This window comes from Hyaena hyaena, unplaced genomic scaffold, assembly GCF_003009895.1.
Source record: "Hyaena hyaena isolate Hyena2069 unplaced genomic scaffold, ASM300989v1 scaffold_134, whole genome shotgun sequence".
Lineage (NCBI taxonomy): Eukaryota > Metazoa > Chordata > Mammalia > Carnivora > Hyaenidae > Hyaena > Hyaena hyaena.
In genome coordinates this window covers 571,748-577,747 of record NW_024080766.1, presented here as the reverse complement: position 1 = coordinate 577,747, position 6,000 = coordinate 571,748, and the positions used below count along the sequence as shown (strand labels likewise).

Below are 6,000 nucleotides of genomic sequence, written 5' to 3'. Positions count from 1 at the left end.
AGGGTCAGAGGGCAAGGGACAGGGCTGGGGTACAGACGGGGGAGGAGGTAAAGGTGGGTGCAGGAGGTGAGAAGGAGGCGGTGAAGGCGGGGTGCAGGAGGGAGGAGGAGGTGAAGGCGGGGTGCAGGAGGGACGGGGAGATGAAGGCGGGGTGCAGGAGGGGGAGGTGACGGCGGGGTGCAGGAGGGACAGGGAGATGAAGGCGGGGTGCAGGAGGGACGGGGAGATGAAGGCGGGGTGCAGGAGGGGGAGATGAAGGCGGGGTGCAGGAGGAGGAGGTGAAGGCGGGGTGCAGGAGGGGGAGGTCCTGTGGTTGGAGCCCAGGAGATGCTCTGGGGTGAAGCCCCGGGAGCCCAGGAGCTGTTCTGTCAACAGCGTGGGCCCAGAACCCCCGAGGCCCGGCGTCCGTGCCCCTCCCTCTGCGGACCTGACCTCTGCCGCGTCTGAGGGGCAGGGCCTGGGCAGAGGGCTGTGTGCACCCCAGGCCTCATGGGTCTGTCAGCGGCTCCCTGGTCGGCACAGCCCTGGTGCAGCCCTGTCCCCGAATCTGGACCGCCTGCTCCTCTGCCAGGCGTCCGGGAGCCCTGGTGGGCTCGCGTGACCTCAGCTGGGGGGCAGGAGCTCCGATGAGGCCCAGCGTGGCCCCTCTGTTTGCTTCCCTGGGTGTGCCCTTCAGGCCTTTAGGATTGACCTTGGGAAACCCCACGCATCTAGGAGACACGGTCAGGCTGAGGAGCAGAGGAACCTGAGCCGTGTCCCTTGGGGGGGGTTTCAACAGGGCTGGGAGGCTGCGGCATGGGGCACAGCCAGGGGTCCCACCCCCGCAGCTGGCCCGGGCGCTCCTACATAGGTTCCACGTATGCAGCCACATGCACGCGCAGGTAGGACTCAGGCTCTCCACGCCCTCAGGGCTGGGCAGGTGGCTCACTCTGAGGACAGGTGCCTTCCTGGCTCCTGTGTGCCGAAGGCGTGGGCAGCCCACCACCCGGGGGCGGGACATGGGTCCTGGTGTGAGCACAGCAAGGGGAGCCCCGTCTGGTCGCAGTCCCTGTCCTGGGAGGCAAGGCATCAGCCACTCAGACGCTTGGGGCCGAGACTCAGCCCATGGCTCCCGGGCACGGCGGGCTCCACACTGCAGAGCCCAGGGCCGCTTGAGACCCCTGCTGTCTCTGTCCTGGGGGATGCGATGAGTGGGCCATGGGGGCCCCAGCCCAGCAAGGGGTTGCGGTCACAACAGTCACACCAGCCTGTGGCAGCCCCTGGGGCCCCTACACAGAGCAGGTGCAGGCAGGGCCCATGCCCACATGGCTGGCTGGGCACCTCGGGAGAGGGCAACGGGGTGCTCAGGCCTTGTCCCTGGAAGGGGAGGTGGATGGGGTCCCGGGCGGGGTCCTGGGGTCCCAGGAGAGGCTGCAGGGAGCCCGTTTGGAGCTGTTCTCATCTGGCCGTGCGACGGGGGTGGTGTTGGGCGGTATGTGCACATCCTGATCGATGGGGTCTGAGGTCACGCTTGTTCCAAGTGGCAGCCGTGGCAGAAGCATCTCGGCCTCGTGGGAGCCACGGCCGCGGAGCCACAGCCTCTAACTGGTGGAAGAGAGCCCGCTCTGTTTGCAGGCGGTTGCCATGGCTCTGCGGGCGGCGGCGCCAGCCCGGGGTATCTGCAGGCTTTGTTTAGGTCCTGTTGCCACGGCAGCGCTTGTTTGTTTTGATGTTACTATGTGTTAGATTTTAAACAAATTTCTTGCAGCTCCACACCAGGTCTTGATTGAACGCTATTGTTACTAAGACAAAGCCTGCTGCACCCTCTCTGCCCCAAGGGGCCGACCACGGTCGGTCTGAAATATTAATTAATCCAGACTCGGTGTGCCCAGCACGAGTAGCACCTGACAGCCCCATGTGGGGAAGCGTGGACGGCGGCGCCCTCTGCACCCTGCCCGCGTGCTCGGGTCGGGCGCAGCTGGAGGGCCCGCGGAAGGCGGGCAGGGGCGGCCGCTGCTTCGGGGTTGCCGCGTGGTCAGAGTGGGGGCCGTGTTTCCTGCAACGTGATGCCAGCGTCTGGGTCTCAGGTTAGGAAGCAGCAGCTTGGCGGGGCTCCTTGGGGCCTGTCGGCCACGGCCTGTCTTGCCACACACCCCGTGGCCGCGGCCCGGACACGGTGGGACTTGTCCGAGGCAGGAAGCGGGAGTAACAGGCCGCAGGAACTCGGCACAGAAAACGGTCCGGAGGGCAGGTGTTGCCCGCCGTGGGTCCAGCACGACTGTGGGGCAGGGGCGCCCGCGGGGAGGGGCGGGTGGGGCTGGCAGAGCTGCGTGCTGGCACGTCCCAGAGACCCCAGGGACAGGGGCTCCCCTGTGCCGGGCCTGCTCCGGGCCCACGCTGTCCAGGCAGGGGGAAGTGAGGGCGGGCGTTCAGGGCCGGCGGCCGTGTCAGGACGGCCACGTGGCCGAGGCCTTCTCTGTGGGCCCTCCTGGCCCGAGGCCGTGCGGGGACTCGGCGGCGGGCAGCCCGGTGCGCCTGCAGTCGCAGCTCCTGGCCCGCTGGCTCCTCACTGGGTTAACGTGGATGTTGGGAGAGCATGACCTTCCCCAAACGCTCAGAAACGGTTTCAGTGACCTCAGTGGGTCTGTTTCATAGCCCACCCCCTGCCACAGCCAGGATGGCAATTAGGGGTGCAGGTTGTGGCGGGGGGGGGTGGCTGCAGCGCCCAGGGACCCCGTCCCCCAGGCCCTGCGTGAAGCACGCACGCTAGGGTGGCTTTTTCCTGCTTGAGGGAAGAGCTGGGGCACAGCTGCCCTTCGGGCGGGTCAGGCCTCCGTGCGGCCCCTCGCGCCCCACAGCGCCATGCTGTTCCCTGGGCCCTGAAAGGCGGGTTGGTCAGCAGCACTGGGGAGCCTCGGGCAGGAGCGGGGGGGGGTCGCTGTCTGCCAGAAAGGTCTGGAGCGGGGAGGGGGGGCGCTGTCTGCCAGAAAGGTCTGACTTCAGGTGGTGGTCCTCCTTTTTTTTTTTTTAAGTTTATTTATTTTTGACAGAGAGACAGAGGGAGGGCGGGCACAGGGGAGAGGCAGAGAGAGAACAGAGGCTCCAAAGCAGGCTCTGCTCTGTCAACACAGCCTGACGCCGGGCTCTAACTCATGAACCGTGAAACCATGATCCGAGCTGAAGTCAGACACTTAACCGACCGAGTCCCCCAGGCGCCCCGATCGGCGGTCCCCTGGGCACCGCGTGCGGTTGGAGCGGCTGGTCTGGCCTGGGAGCTGCTCCCGGTCAAGCGCGACGTGAGGGCATCGCCACGTCACAGCCACGACGGAAGCTCCCCCGGGACTCCCCCCTCCTGCCGGCCCAAGGGAATGTCCCACAGGCCCCTCCTTCTCACCGGGCCTCCTCAGGGCCTTCAGCGGCCCCTCGACCCCCACTTCCGGCCGGCACTGGCGTCCTGGCCAGCCAGGCCGCTGCTGGTCAGGGGAGGCCGGGAGAGCCAGCAGCTTTCTCCCACCCCCGAGCGGCACGGTCTCTGTGACGACCCAGCACGCTGGCTGGGAGTGCCATCGGTCCTGATTCATAGACGTACTGGCACATTTCGGCCCGAAGCCCGGAAGCCTTCCTGGTGGTGGCCCTGGAGGCACGCACGCCTGTCTCTGGGGGGCTGCACTGGCCCCCTGCCAGCTCCAGTGTCCCCAGGGTGACCTTCAGCACCGGCAGGGGTCAGCCCGCTGCCCACCCTGAGTTGGGTCTGGAGGCCTGGGGGACGCAGGGCTTGGGGAGCAAAGTGAAATCCCAGCTCACGGGGCCTTGTGTGTGACCAGTGACCCCACTGCTCGCAGGCAGGGCGCTGGCCAGCCCGGCCTGGAGCTGGGAGAAGAGGGGGTTTCGGGGTGGGGACCCCCTCCAGCTCTGCGGACTCTGGAGAACAGGCTCACTCTGTGTCCAGAGAGCAGTGTAATGTGATCAGTGTCTCTGGGGAAGAGACGGGCATTGTCATTCTAGAACTTGCCACGGAGGGCTCTCTGCAGCAGGGCGCCGGGTCCCCTGGGGAGAACTCCCTGCTCGGCAGTTACGGTGGGGACGCCCGGCGCCGCCAAGTGGGGCGGCCGAGTCGGCCTTGGGCCCGTGTCCACCAGATCTGAATGTGGGCCTCTGACGGGAGCCCCCGTCAGCCACCCCCCACCCCCAGCTCAAGTGACTCACACTGGTGGTGCCTGGTGCCGCGGTGCCCAGAGAGGGCTGCGTGCTCCGGCGGCCGGTCACCCGGCTGGCCGTCAGGCCTGGCATCCACATGCCACCCGGGAGGGCGTGACTAGGAGACAGGAGTGCCTTTGATGGCCCAGGACAAACACGCAGGGCCCTGACCGGGCAGCAGGGCAGGGACCTCCACACAGGGCAGCAGCAGTGGGGACCCCCACGCGGGGCAGCGGGGCGGGGACCCCCACGCGGGGCAGCGGCAGTGGGGACCCCCACGCGGGGCAGCGGGGCTGGGACCCCCACGCGGGGCAGCGGGGCGGGGACCTCGCTCCCCGGCTGGTTTGCTCAGAGGCTGGGGCGCGTCAAGGCCGACTGCTTCAGGGGCAAAACCCGCTGCCCACCCCGGGTCTCAGGAGGCCCTGCTGTGTGGTCGTGGTGGGGACCAGCGTCCTAGGACAGAAGGGGCACCGGTGCTCCGAGTGCAGGCCCCCCGGAGGCACAGGCTGCCCAGTCCCACTCCCCGCCTGCAGCCCCCCAGCCCCACTCCCCCCCCCGCCTACAGCCCCCCAGCCCCACTCCCCGCCTGCAGCCCTCCAGCCCCACTCCCCCCTCCCCCGCCTGCAGCCCCCCAGCCCCCCCCCCACCTGCAGGCTGCCACATGGCATGTCAGGTGCCTCTGAGGCCCTGTGTGTGATGCCCGTCCGTCCACTGCCGAAGGACACCTGGCCACGGGGTTTACACGGGACTGTGGCGTGTCCATCCCGCGTCGAGCCTGGGCTTGGGGGCTCGGAGCCGTAACTGCCAAGCTGCGTCCCCGAGTGACACCATGTCAGAGCGCCCGGCTGCCCGCCGCCTCCCGCTGTGGCCATCTCACTTCAGCCACGCTGGCCCAGCGGTCGGGCAGGACTCCCCACGTGGGGTGGCGCTCAGTGCACTCCGTGTTGGCCACCCGGAGGGCTTCCTGGACAGTGTCTGGTGCAGACATTTTGCCCAATTTTCTGTACTGGGTTTCTTCCTGTCGAGGTTGAGAAGCTGCCTCTTTCTGGCGTGTGCACGTGCTTTCTCCCCAGCTGTGGCTTGTGGCCTTCGTGCAGCATCTTTCAAGGGCGTGGCTTTTAAATTTTTGGTGAATTCCAGTTCCTTTTTGTTTCTTTTATGGACTTTGTTGGTGTTTCTACGAAATCTTGGCTTCACCCAAGGTCACCAGGTTTTCCTCTTAGGTGTCCTTGCAGAAGTTTAGAACGTAGGCCGGTGGCGCAGAGTCCGTCTCTCGGTGCTGCGATCAGCACCTGGTGGAGACGCGGCCCCTTCTCGGCTGGGCTGCCTGCGCGCCCCTTTGTGGAAACCCTCCCGTGGCTTCGTGGGGCTGTTCTGGGCCGTCTGGTGCACGTCTGCAGGGCCGTCGCGCCCGTGCCCAGGCCGCTGCTCCGACAGGGTGTCCCTGTGCTCGATCTAGAACACTGACCCTCAGTGCATTAGCAGGAGACCCAGCCAAAGTGGCAAAAATGGTTTTTAGTTAAAATTATAAAAGGTGCAGAGCCAGTTTAGAACCTTCCTGAAATCCTGTGAGTGGCTTGTGGTGGCGAATGGACAGGGCTGCACCTCCCCCTTGTGCCGCAGGCGGGCGGCTCTCAGGTGGAGACAGTGTGAGTCCCGGGTGGGGGGCCGGGCCCTGGGCCTGCCTCGCTGGGCCTTAGTAGGACCGTCGCCCAGGCCTGTCCCTATGTGCTGATGGGGACGTCAGGCCGCGGCGGCCCCAGGCAGGACTCGGCCTCTGTGCGGTTCAGATGGGATGAGTTTCTTGACTAGACTTCTTCCCTC

At 66.8% G+C, this 6,000-nt stretch overlaps 1 protein-coding gene across 3 annotated transcripts in view; it reads left to right on the top strand.

Moving 5' to 3' along the window:
- LOC120235630 (tubulin polymerization promoting protein) overlaps nucleotides 1-6,000 on the top strand; it is a 28,291-nt gene that overhangs the window by 16,900 nt on the left and 5,391 nt on the right. The window lies entirely within an intron of this gene.